This window comes from Eriocheir sinensis, chromosome 34 (genome assembly GCF_024679095.1).
Source record: "Eriocheir sinensis breed Jianghai 21 chromosome 34, ASM2467909v1, whole genome shotgun sequence".
NCBI classification, from domain to species: Eukaryota; Metazoa; Arthropoda; class Malacostraca; order Decapoda; family Varunidae; genus Eriocheir; species Eriocheir sinensis.
The window spans coordinates 13,176,121-13,190,576 of record NC_066542.1 but is presented as its reverse complement, the minus strand read 5'-3'; positions in this window follow the sequence as shown (position 1 = coordinate 13,190,576).

Genomic DNA, 14,456 nt, shown 5'->3' with positions numbered 1-14,456 from the left:
TACGAAGAACTGAAATAGACGAAGTGCTAAACAAAGGCTCTTCGTCTCATCAACTCTCCTCCTCTTACTGACGGTCTCATACCTCTTAAATTCCGCCGCCATGTTTTTTTTTTTTCACGTCTACGCCTATAGCGCCGGTAGGCTTGCTTGAGGGGCCTGGATGGTGTTTGGCCCCACCCCGTCATGGCGCAGGCAAGTGTTTATAGTGGCGCCATCTTCTCTTGTTGCCTCTCTTTCTATCTTTTATCTATATTTTCACGCTGAATGCTCTTCTGAAATTGCCAACTACATGCCTTCCCCCCTACCGCGGCCCCGCTCCACACAACTTTCTACTCAAGCTCATCCCTATACTGTCCAAATCCCTTATGCAAGAGTTAACCAGCATCTTCACTCTTTCAGCCCTCACGCTGGTAAACTCTGAAGCAATCTTCCTTTATCTTCTTTCTGCCTACGACTTGAACTCTTTCCAGAGGAGAGTATCAGGACACCTCTCCTCCCGAAACTGACCTCTCTACTCTGAAGCAATCTTCCTTTATCTTCTTCCTGCCTACGACTTGAACTCTTTCCAGAGGAGAGTATCAGGACACCTCTCCTCCCGAAACTGACCTCTCTTTTGGCCACTCCTCTAAACTCTATTTAATAGGAGCAGTGAATAGCGGGCTTTTTTTTTCTATATTGTTTTCTTTTTTTGCCCTTGAGCTGTTTCCTTTGCTGTAAAAAAAAACTACCAGTCTGTACCAGGTCCAGAACAAAGTGTACCTGTATCCGACTTGCCCATAGCAATCAATACCACCTATGACCATAGCTTTAACTTATATTTCTGTTGATTGATAATTCATTAAAATTAAAAAAATTGGTATTCAATTCAACTAAACCTCTTCATTAGGGAAATATTGACTGCTGCTTTCATTCACAATGAACATCTGTCTCAAATTTCGGTTGGCGTACCTGGCCTTACATCAGCTGCTGTCCTTCCGCTGTTTCTGTAACATATTTACGCACTTTTCTTTGACACTGTGTGCTTCCTGACCTCACTCACAGCCGGGTCAGTGTTTCCACAAGGAGTGGCACCCATGGCATCCTGGTAAGTTACACACGTCCACTTTAAACAAGAAACGACACGTGCATCACATCACCTGATGAGACTCGTTCGGCGCATGCGTGGGATGGTGACCACCAAAAAACATTTTCCTACCTGAGTAATGATAGTGAAAATACTTCCAAGGTTGTGGTGCCCTAAATTTATCAACTTGCCTTAAGTCATCTTTATAACATTTCCAGCTATGATATACAGAGAAGTTTCGACTGTATATTGCTTGAAAAGCAACTTCGGACATAGAAAAAGGTCTGTTTAATGCTGGGCTACATTAAATGTACACATTTACGTGCCAGACAATTATACATAAATAAGAATATTAAAATCGTGATACACGTTTGGCTAGTAAGACAAAGAAAAAAACAATGCGTACGTGCACCTCCTTAGAAACAATAAGGAGGGCTCAAAGAAGACAGCAGACCGTTTCCAGGGCGGCGAAAGGAGACAGAGGATACTTTCCAGGTTTACTTTTTTTATTGATACTAATGAGGTACCATTTTTTTACAGTAAAGGAAACAGCTCGAGAAAAAAAAAAAATAATAATAATAATAATAATAATGATGAAGAAAGCCCGCAAATCACTGCTTCAATAAAAAGAGTTAAGAGATGTGGCCAAAAGAGAGGTCAATTTCGGGAGGAGAGGCGTCCTGATACTCTCCTCCTAAAAGCGTTCAAGTCGTAGGCAGGAGGAAATACAGATGAAGGAAGATTGCTTCCGAGTTTATCAGCGTGAGGGATGAAAGAGTGAAGATGCTAGTTAACTCTTGGATAAGGGATTTGAACAGTATAGGGATGAGCTTGAGTAGAAAAGAAAATCGTGCGCAGCGGGGCCGCGGGAGTTGGGGAGGCATGCAGTTAGCAAGTTCAGAAGAGCAGTCAGCGTGAAAATATCGATAGAAGATAAAAAGAGACGCAACATGGCGGCGCAGTTTAAGAAGTAGAAGGCTGTCAGTAAGAGGAGAGGAGTTGATGAGACGAAGAGCCATGTATCAAAGCCGCGACAAAACGTATCCCATAACATTACTGCTACTACCACTACTACCACTACCATCACCACCACCACTGCACTACTACTACTACTACTACTACTTCTAATACTACTACCATCACCACCACCATTGCACTACTACTACTACTACTACTACTACTACTACTACTACTACTACTACTACTTCTAATACTACTACCATCACCACCACCACTGCACTACTACTACTACTACTACTTCTAATACTACTACCATCACCACCACCATTGCACTACTACTACTACTACTACTACTACTACTACTGCTACTACCATCACCACCACCATTGCACTACTATTACTACTACTACTACTACTACAACAACTATTACTACTGGGTAGGCGGTGGCTGAGCAGATAGCAAGACGGCCCAGCGTTCAGGAGGACGCGAGTTCAATCCCCGACCGGTGCCACCAAGCTGGGATTTTTCAGCCGCCGCCGAGTGGCTTAAAACTACCCACATGCTGTCCAGAAGACCACCTATCAACCCGGACTCTAGATTCTAGGATTAAAGATGAGCTCCGGGAGGGCAACATGAGCCAATACAAGATGGCGCCACAATAGACACTCGCCTGCGCCAGAACGGGCTGGGCCGACCATCAGGACCCACCGGGAAGAAGCCTTGGACCGACGCCAAGACGTATAAAAAAAAAAAATAAATAAATAAAATAAAATAAAAATAAAACTACTACTACTACTACTACCACCACCACCACCACCACCACCATTACACTACTACTACTACCAGTACCACTACCACTAATACTAATACTGTTGCTGCTGCTGCTGCTGATGATGATGATGATGATGACGATGATGATGATGTTGCTGCCACTGCTGCTGTTGCTACTACTACTACTACTACTACTACTACTACTACTACTACTACTACTAGTAGTTGTACTACTACTACTACGACGACGACGACAACAACGACGACTAATATAGTCTTAGTCATGGTAATGATAAGGAAGTCATGATGACCGGCATGGAAACTTTTTTTTTCTCTTTTTAAAGGCAGTGTCTATGGCTAGCTCATTCATTCGTATGAGTACAGTGAAGATTTTTGTCAATAAGTAAACGCCTGTTTCTTTCATTCAAAATAAAGTAAATGATGCATATGAAATTGAATAAGAGATTATGTCAAACTAATATTCAAAACCAGAATAGTCGAGTTGTGAGGCCAGCCCTGCCAAGAACTGATTGATGTTATCAGCAACCAAGGTGACAGGCAAGTGATAGCTTGCTGGCTGCCTCGCTGCATATGGCGACCCAGGCAATAAGGGCCACTGAAAACATGTGGGTGTGGCGTGCCCTCTGTTAGGGCAGTGACCGAACAGTTCAGTTATTCGCTGCATCATACAATTATTTGATTAGATGCACCCCACAAAAATTGTTTTAAAGATTTTTAGTGCATCAGTATTACTTCAAATAACGGTACTCTTCGTCAAACCTCCTACTGCACAAAACACTAGTTGATGTCCTGAAAGAGTACAGGTCGGTGACGTCCTACCCGCTGGGGTGTTAATCCCTCTTCAGTGCCTGATATTTAGAGATTGAGATACTAATTAATCACTTTATTTTTCCCATATTCAGCATCTATCGCCAATATTAGACGTGAGCTATTTGAATGTCATAGCAACGGGAGCTACCTCGTTTGTAACATGGCCAGACGCGGTGAACGTTCACTAACTTTTTTTTCGCATCCAGATGGTAAAAGAATACCTGCTTCACAAGCAACGTAAACGAATAATTAATATCCTGTAAATAATGGAAAAAAAGATGAGATTGTTATATCTACCATAAAGCAGGCACGTAATACATCATAATAAAAATACAAACTGATCATCAAGCAGTGCGCATGATAATGAAATGCAGCGGCGGTATCGAGTATAATATTACCGTCATTAGCCAGGGCGGAAAACTAGACAAACATCACATGAATTTTGTTCCGCCATGGGTTATTAAAACGTCCACAACGGTACGCTGCGGCTATCTGTCTGAGAGCAACAGGTTGGCAGGTGAACACAGGTATATTACGCGGCCTCGCTACGCTTTGTCTTTGCTTCCTCATTCTTTCCATTCCTCAACATTCCGCCGCTGTTTCCTGGCCGCCTGGGAACACTGAACGCAACATTCCATCGCAATAACTCACGCGACGGAATGGAAAAATAACTCAAGAAAATGTCGCCCCAAAGAATAATTTACAGACTGCCTTGTGTAAATAGAGAAGGAATGAGACGCAGGCCCCCAAGTAATTCGAATGTCGTGAGAGGTAGGCGAGGAGAGGGATCTGGTGGTGATGGTGTTGGTGGTGGTGGTGAAGATGATGATGATGGCGATGATGGTAGTAAAGGTGATGGTGGCAGAGGTGAGAGGGGGATATAGTTTGTGGTAGCTGGTATTGGTTCATGTTGTTAGTAGTAGTAGTAATAGTAGTAGTAGTAGTAGTAGTAGTAGTAGTAGTAGTAGTAGTAGAATGTATGTATGTATGTAAACTATGTACGTATTTATGCATGTATGTACATATGTACGTGTTGCAGCGATAGAAGTTGACCTCCTCTACAGTTGTCAACGAACCTAAATCATAAATGCAAGCGATTACACTACCTAATACCCGTTCTTAAGTACAAAAGCAATGCCAAAGATATCTCGTTATCGAGGTAAGTCTTACACAGTAAAACGCACCAAAGGAGAGGGAATATAATGCTGTATCACAAAATTACTCAACTGTCAATTAAACATAATGTCTTCAATTAATTATGATCATTAAAAACGGATTATAGAGCTGTATACCATCATTATATCATGGCCGTGCAAGTATCGCTCCCGTGTGATTTATTTGTCATCCGCTCGAAAGAAATTCATTCCTTTCAGCGAAATGAGTGAGGAGAGTCACAATGAACTAAATTCTCCTCAGGAAAAGTGGACTGAAAATGAAGCCTCAATGTGTGTGAGAGGGAATATCCCAGTCAGCTTCTCTGCATATTGAGGGTTGCAATATCCAGACCTGCATAGCAATGAACCCGCGCCGCTGTCTTCGCGGGTCGTTACCTGAACTTCCAATCATTTCTGGTTCATTTCTGGCGTGTTCTTCCACCTGGATGCTCCACTCGATCTCCTCATTCGTATTTTCCAGAACTGAGCCTTATCCAGACCGAGGCAGGCGGGGTTCGTCTGAGTCGTGCGTGCGCGGTCGCCGTTGTGTGTGTGTGTGTGTGTGTGTGTGTGTGTGTGTGTGTGTGTGTGAGTTGCGTAGCGTAGAGAAGAGGAGGTGGAGTTGGAGTGTGCTCCGAGGCTAAACTAATGAGGGCGTGAAGCAGGTAAGGAAAATCGATGGAGCGCGGGACGACGAGTGGGTGGCCTGCAGGGACGAGGGAGAAAGGAATCGAATATCCGAAAAAGGCAAAAAGGAGAAAGGAAAATTATTGAAGGCAATAAGGAGAATGATATTTAAGACCACTTACGCAAATGAATAAGACTATTCAGAGGTAGTCAAAGAAGATAAATTCAAGGTACCAAAACATAAATGTGCACTCTTTCAAGAAGCGATTTATTTGTTGATTTTTCTGCCAAACACGTATTTTCCGGCATTCATCATAGTGGTTTTATGAAAAATCTACAGACAAGCCACACACAAAATTTAAAAACACAAAAAAACAAATACAATACTTTCAAATAAAACCATTAACGCAAATCCAACGCCAGAACATCGAGTCTGCAAATCAAAGACCAGAACTCGATATAAATAACGAAAAATAAGACAACAATAAGTCGAGGAGGTCAGAGCACTTGACCGTAATTGCTGTCCGCCTCTCGTTCCTGTAGAGAGATTGTCGTCATTAAAAAGGCTCACATTATTCACGTGACTTGGCTGACTCACGATCTCTTTATAATTATTAAGTTCTTCGAATCACTAGAATCAAAATTTTAAGGCAGCTCCTCACTAAAATATCCTTTTTTTATGATGGACAAGTGGTTAAATTGTCAACCAAATTTTCCTTGAACATATATTACAACGGAGGATTTTGCTTCTATGACTGTCATGTTTATGTATAGGTACCTGTTCAAGCATCTTTTCTTCCGTCACCTCTGAGACCACTGATTTGAGACTGCCATTTTAGTCTTGTTCAACATCTCTCAACTCGGTAACTTTACCACAGGATATTCAGGTGGCAACGAACACACTCTTTATTTTCTTCTCCATCATCCATACCATATCAGAGAGGCCATCAAAGGCTCAAGATACATATTGTTAAATAGAGCGCGATACTGTGACTGGATGAAGAACAGTTGCTCCTACATAACCTATACCAGAAGACTCGGCCCAAAGAAAAGTTAACCTTACTCTTGAGGGAATCAGAAAGAACCCCTTTGACCTCTCATTAATGTTGTACCTCAGTATAATGATGTAACGATGTTAGAAGAATGTCAGTCGTTATCAGACGCTGAAGTGTCGCGAGCTTAATCCCTAACATTTTTTTTTTTTTTAATGGAACAACCAGACTGTAAAGTGAGGTGGAAAAAGGGATCTTCCATTTCGAAAAATATTGATGTGGAAAACTTACTCGTTGAGATCTATCAAAGACTGTTTAACAAGGTCATTTATCTTGGTGTGCCGGTGGATGGACGAGGAGGACGACGGAGATTTACTTCAGTCCGATAACGCTCGGGGGATCCCGCTGGTGATAGTCGTCGGGTTGCATCCAACTTGCTTCACTGCGTGAGTGACCTACGGTTCGAGTAACGGGGCGTGGGTCAGTGGCGCGCCGCAGTCGTCTGCTATGAAAGTTAACAAAAACTACACTACTACGATCTTCCATCTGGAGAGCAGAACACTCCGTTTTGAGATGAAGTAAAAATTAATTGACATCTTAAAATTTAATATGCAAGTTTTCTAACTTTCAATAAAAGTTTTCGGTTTCGGTTTGTGATACACAGGAAAGAATAGTTCACAACATGCTGAGATTGTGAAAAAATATATCTTGAATACGTAGACTTTCTTACCCTCAGGAAAACCAATCCCGATTTCTTCAGAAAGAAAATATATTTAAAAATAACCAAATTTTAAAAAGAACCAAACTTCAGACAGCGAAATGGATAATTGACTTTTTTTCGCATGCGAGTTTTATTAACGATTAATGAAAGGCTTGAATCAAAGATATAATTCAATCTGAGGAAAGGAGTTTGGTCTAATGCTGAAAAAGATTGCTGTGTAAGCGATCAAGGGACGCAGAGGGCAGAAAGCTAGTGGAATATTTACATACAGGGACCAACTGGACGGTAGGGGGTACCATGTTGAGGTAGAGCAGATGCGAGAGACAAGAATTCCGGAACGGAAACATCGGTGAATAAAAGAAAAGTTCAAAGGTGGTGGATTCGAGCTCTGATTCAGGAGACATGAATAATTACTTATTCAGACTCCACTGTGGCTTGATCCGCGAAGTGTTATTAGTTGGTTATAGCTTGACTTGAATTTTAGTTATTTTTTTTCCATTCGGAAATGTTTAGTGACTCAGATTTATCTACCATATATATATATATATATATATATATATATATATATATATATATATATATATATATATATATATATATATATATATATATATATATATATATATATATATATATATATATATATATATATATATATATATATAGATCAATATATATATATATACATATATATATATATATATATATATATATATATATATATATATATATATATATATATATATATATATAGATAGATATATAGATATATATATATATATAGATATAGATAGATATAGATATAGATATAGATATAGATAGATAGATAGATAGATAGATAGATAGATAGATAGATATAGATATAGGTATAGATATAGATAGATAGATAGATAGATAGATAGATAGATAGATATAGATATAGGTATAGGTATAGGTATAGATATAGATATAGATATAGATATATATTTTACACATACAATCTAATACTAAAAATATTTACAATCCTTTATCAAAATATCAAGGACCCTGATACTTTTAAGTGAATTATTTTTTAAAGCCATGAGTGTCACCCCATTCAACTAGAAACGCAAAGCACAGGACCTGCCTCCCCCACGTCGGTGCTAATGGGAATAATACCACGTTGCCATGACGCAGCAGTGACACATCTGGCGGCTCTGTTGCTAGATAATTATGCATTGATGGGGCTACACATGTGCTTTGTTGATGTGACACACGCGGGTACAATGCTTCGAAGTAAAAAGATAAAGTAATATACACATTCAGTATACACAAAATAACAAATACTTGTACATACATATTTTCATATATACATACATACACAAGTACATACGTACATAAATACATGAAAAACAAAAGTAGGAAACTAATGTTGTAAATTAAAGACGAAGGGTGAGGCAAAAAGAAATTGGAGTGGGAGAAAAACAAAAATAAGGAGAAATAAGTAAAATGAGACTAATGAGGAAAGAAAGGGAAATACAGGGTGCACACACACACACACACACACACACACACACACACACGATGGAGGACTGGTGTTAGAGCTTTCTCCACAAAGTGATTATTGGTGGCTGTTTCGTGACCAGACGACGCAGGGAGGTGCTTCTGAAAATGGCAAAGCTTGGTGGTGGTGGTTTTAGTGTAGGTAGTGATAGTGGTGTTAGTGGTGATTGCTGTTACTGTTGCTGTCGGTAGTGGTGGTGGTGGTGGTGGTGATAGTGGTGTTAGTGGTTGTTGATGTTATTGTTGTTATGATAGTGGATGACGTGATAAATGGGCTACTGATGTTCCTGGTAATGAATGAATGAATGAATGAATGAATGAAAGAAAGAATGAATGAATGAATGAATGTGTGTGTGTGTGTGTGTGTGTGTGTGTGTGTGTACAATCTCTATATATATATATATATATATATATATATATATATATATATATATATATATATATACACACACACACACACACACACACCGCTCCGGTAGCTACACCGCTCCGGTAGCTCAATCGGTTAGAGCGCCACGCTGCAAGGCTTCAAGGTAAATCAGGCGGCGGTTCGAGCCCTACTCAAGCCGGATTCTTTCCGTTGACTAGGAGGGGTTATTGTCCCCCCTTGAGCAAGGGGGATGGGGTGCGTGGTGTGTGAGGTCCTGGCAGTACCCAGAGATCGACAATAATGAGCACTTGCTCACGTCGTGAGGGCACCTGCTGGCGAAAGTGAGTCCAACTCGTGATCAGGCCGTGGTGAATTACACACACACACACACACACACACACACACACACACACACACACACACCAGTGTCGGCCGGCCGGTGATTGGACGGGTGGCAGGGGCACACGTGGCTACATTTACTGATACACGATAAAAGAAAGGGAACCTTTACCGTCAAAACTCATCTTTTGATATCGTAATTTGAATAAATACTCCAAAATGAACTCATTAATTAGTGTTACCATTACTTTTTTATTCAATGTAATGTAAAAAAAATCACAAATCCTATTCACGCAAGGCCATACAGTCAAAGTATACAATTAATGACCCTTCTCTATTTAATTCGCTCTATATAATTTAGTTTACAGACATTCGATACAGAGGACAGGGCATTGTTCTGCGAACACATTACAGTCAGACAGCTGAAACTTCATGACCCAAACATTACAAATACGATGAAATGAAATTCAATGATAACCTAGTGGCGAGAATTAGTATTATGTAGGAAAACATACAATGTTGGGAAACATTACGATATTCTCGCAATTGTTTTATTTTAATTATTTTTAAATATTTAACTATCTATTTATTATATTTATCATTATAATTATAATTACTAGCAGTTATCCAAATCCAAAACTAATTTCTTCCTCTATGTAGCAAGCTGCGAAATTTTTGGAGCTATTTATTGTGTCACCTTACCCAACACCTTTCTTCATTGGAATCTATTTGCTTTACTTGTGTAGATTCTTTTCCCGTAACTCTACTTCTCCCATATTGTTCATGAAAAAGAATTAAGCAGATTAAACAATCTTCTCCCCCCCACCCACCCACCCGACGCAATACGGTTGTGCACACACGATATTATATATGTTTTCAATGTGATGAGAGAAAAAGTAGGTTAAGTCTTTCATCTGGCAACGTTAGTGCATGAAGGAACCTGCTTGGGTAAGTGAAGGCAAATTTGCCCTTCGTATACCAATCAAACATTACTTCCCTGGCATGGTTGAACGCAAAGCTTTTTATAAGTTTTTTTCTTATTATACCTTCACTCAGCATCCGAGGGAACCAGATTAAAAGGTACACATGACTTTCCGGTTTGATAATAAACTGTTGACTTGACACATGTAATAACAACAAACATTAAAAGGAATGAATAATGCAGCGCAGAGGACGCATTATACACTGGAGCTAAAATACCCTCGAATAAAGTGTATCAATTAAACGGGAAGCCTCTCGTATGCATCAGCCGTATTGCCTGACACTGTTGGCAAAATTGTTCTGCCATTTACAAATGTAATTAAAACAATATTGCAAAAAAACATACCTTTGGTCTCTAATCATAACTGATTCATAAAGCGGCGATGCACACTTTACAACCAACGCACTGGATTCCGGAGCACCCACCCCGGCCATTCTCCGCAACAACGCTCACAACTACACCTCTTGCTCTTTACTCTCTTGTCTCACTTTGCTCTTATCCTTTCTCTCCAAGTACCTACTCTCCTATCCTGCCTTTATCTTCCCCTTTTGTCCCTATTCTCTTCAGCTTTTCAGCCCTACACACTCAGTTCTCCAGCATCATTTTTTCTCTCCTGTTCCTCTCCTCTTCCTCCTCTCCGTACATCTTTTTTTAGGTGCTGCCTAAAGTGCCGGTGGGCTTTCTTCAGGGGCCTCTTCGATGACCCCAGCCCGTTAGTGGCGCAAGAGAATTTTATTTATAGTGACCGCCGTGGTATATGACTCCTGCTTGGACCATGCTGACCCCCGGTGCTCCTCTTGACCAAAGTCGCTGAAATTAGGGTTGATCGAAGATTTGGTCAGCATGTGGGTAATCTTCCGCCACTCGACAATGGTTGAAAAATCAGCTTGCTTCGATGGGAGTCGAACCTAGGTTCACGGGCTCACCACGCCCACACGCTGACCACTCGGCCACCGCCTCCCCCTGCATCCACTCCAACTCTTGTCCCTTCTCTTACTCCTACAAGAACAATGTCACTCCCCAGCATCCATCCTTCTGTCTCCTCCCTCTCTTCTTCCTCTATCTCTTCCTTCTCCTACACCCATTCAATTATCATTCATTCTTCTTCCTCCTCCTTCCTCAAGTCTCTCTTATCTCCCATTATCTCCCCACACACACTCCACTTCCAGGACTTTCCCCTCTCTCTCCTTCAAATTATCACCCATCCTCTTTCCTTCTCCTTTTACACTTCTCTCTTATCTCCCATTATCTCCCCACACACACTCCACTTCCAGGACTTTCCCCTCTCTCTCCTTCAAATTATCACCCATCCTTTTTCCTTCTCCTTTTACACTTCTCTCTTATCTCCCATTATCTCCCTACACCCACTCCACTTCCAGAACTTTTCCCTCTCTCTCCTTCATTGTTGCCAATCCACTCATCTTCCTCCCTCTGTCTACACATGTCTACAAAAATTTCCTGCCTCTGCTACTATTTACCCTACTTTCTCTTCCTCCATCCCGTTAATCCCATCCACGTTTAGTCCCATCTCCCCTTCATTCTCTTCCAGACCCTCCAACAACATTCACACTATCCACATGCATCCCTTTCTCCCTCCCTCACTTCCATTCTCATAAACTAAATGTGCTCTTTCCTCTCTTAACCCCCCACTCCATATCCATGCACACTTACATTCTTCCCCTGTCTCCTACCCATTCCTACTCCTCCTACTCCTGCGCATATCCACTACATGTCAACGTTACGCTCTTGCCTACTCCCCTATAACGCCCATTCCACTCAAATGTAGACTCCTTCCACCATCCCTTTTTTTTATTATCCATCTCCCTTTCTCTCTCTCCCCTCCTCACACAGTATCATGCGCGCCACAGCAGCAGTAGGAACAACTAGGCGCGCCAATATAAACAGGGAGAAGCGTTCCACAAGTTAGCTTAATAGACTGCAGCAACGTGTATTACCGCGGAAATGCCTACCACTGTAACCACCGCCGCTACCACAACTACTGCCCCTGCCTCTGCAACCACCACCAGCTCCAGCACTACCACGACTGCTTCCACCTCCACTACCACTATAATGTCACTTTTGTTATTGTATCTGTAAGTTCTATCATCACCATCACTATTAACGTTATCTCCAATAGTCAATTACCACCACCGTCATCACCACCATTATCACCACCACAGCGCCAAACACCACCACTAATGTCACTTTTGCTATTGTATCTGTAAGTTCTATCATCACCATCACCACCAATAGTCAATTACCACCACCGTCGTCACCACCATTATCACCACCACAGCGCCAAACAACACCACTAATGTCATCACCACTTCTTCCGCAGTTATCACAGCTATCGTCACTACCACCAACAATATCCTCAACATCGTTAGCACCACTACACCACCAACCTTTCCACCACCACAAGCATACATTGCACCACAGCTAAACACTGCAACACTCACGCAATGCTGCTTCACCACCCCCACCACCAACAATACCACAATAAATTAAATGCCTCCACATGATACTGCACCACCACCACCAATAACAACAACAACAACAACATCGCAGACTGCAACACATCGCCATCCCTTTGATCACCACAACCACCACATAAGTCTACACTCCAACAAGAAAGAAAACTATATTGCCCACTATACACATCTGGACAATATGCCTTCCTCACCATAAACAGCTACACGACCACTAAAAAGACCAGAAAGCACGGCACTATAGCAATTCCACCAGTATGTGTAGATCTTATGTGCAAAATTTATTCCCTTTTCATCAGTACACTCTGCCGGGCTCTTCCTCGCATGGGTGCCGTCAGTTACCCTCTTCAAGTTAGTCACCGCAAAGCAATAATTTTTTTTCTTATATCAATAAGCACCAGCCACCACATTACTACTTGTTGGAGAATGGACTGCAGTAACTCACATTCGACAGCTCACATCCCAATACGCCTGTCAGTTAGTTTGCTTGGCGCTCATAACTATACGTCCGTCCGACCTGTCAACTCGGGCCCCCTTGAGGGATCTCGCTCCCGTGCAGCCCGACAGCTAAAAGTTTACTCACAAACAAGCGCTCACTCGCTGTTGTCTGGAGCTACACAAAAGCTGCACAAAGGCGAGAGAATAACACCACAGCGGGACGCACTTAAACAATCCATAATGAACTTTTCAAAACCGGCGCGTACTTTTTATGAATCGCAAATGCATCCCTTTGTGAGACGCCCGGTGTGTTGTGTAGTGTTAGCTTAGTGGAGTTGCTTTGCAGCCACCATGCATGTATGAGGGTTAGCTCAGGCTATTTCTGGTTAACGTGAAGTGCTTTATTAACATTAGCTGCGGGTGAGGGAAAATAGCAGAATACCACAATGCATTTAGCTTGTACTGAGAACATCTTGAGAGCTATTTGTGAGGGAGTTGCTACTGGCATTTAACATAAAGGTGCGTAAAATCTGGAATAGTATTTTCTTTATAGTCCAAGAACAATATTGTACTCCAAGGTATGAATAATGCAAGAACTCTTCCCCTTTATTGCAATTTCATTGTATAAACGGCACGAAAAGAATTTTTTTATCAACTTCCTCCATTTGTTTGTCCTTCTCCAATAGTCTCTCTCTCCCGTTCCCGCCGCACGCTCATTCATTTTCGTCCAGTAATCTTCTTTGTCCTCACAGAGCCTCGCTTCCTCCGCAAACTTTACCGCATTCACTATACGAAACTTTTTACATTCATTATCGGAAATTTCACTTTTACGCTTTGCATTAGCCTAAGATAATGCCACTTATTCGGCTGGGCACGTGTTGCTCTGTACGTTGTTCGCTGAGTCGTGCCGCCTCTCCAAACACTGCCTCTTCCTTTTGGTCTGAAGGTGGGGACACGGAGACAAGAGGAGAAGGAAAGCGAAGACGAGGAGGACGAGGAGGAGAATGGAGACGTGTAAGAGGAGGTGTGGAGGATTAGGATTTGATTAGAAGAGAGAGGAATACGAAATGGATGTGGATTAATTATAGAATTAGAGTTCGGATGAGGATTAGGATTAAGAGGAGGAGGAGGAGGAGGAGGAGGAGGAGGAGGAGGAGGAGACGACGACGACGAACATGGCGATTAAGGGGACAAGAA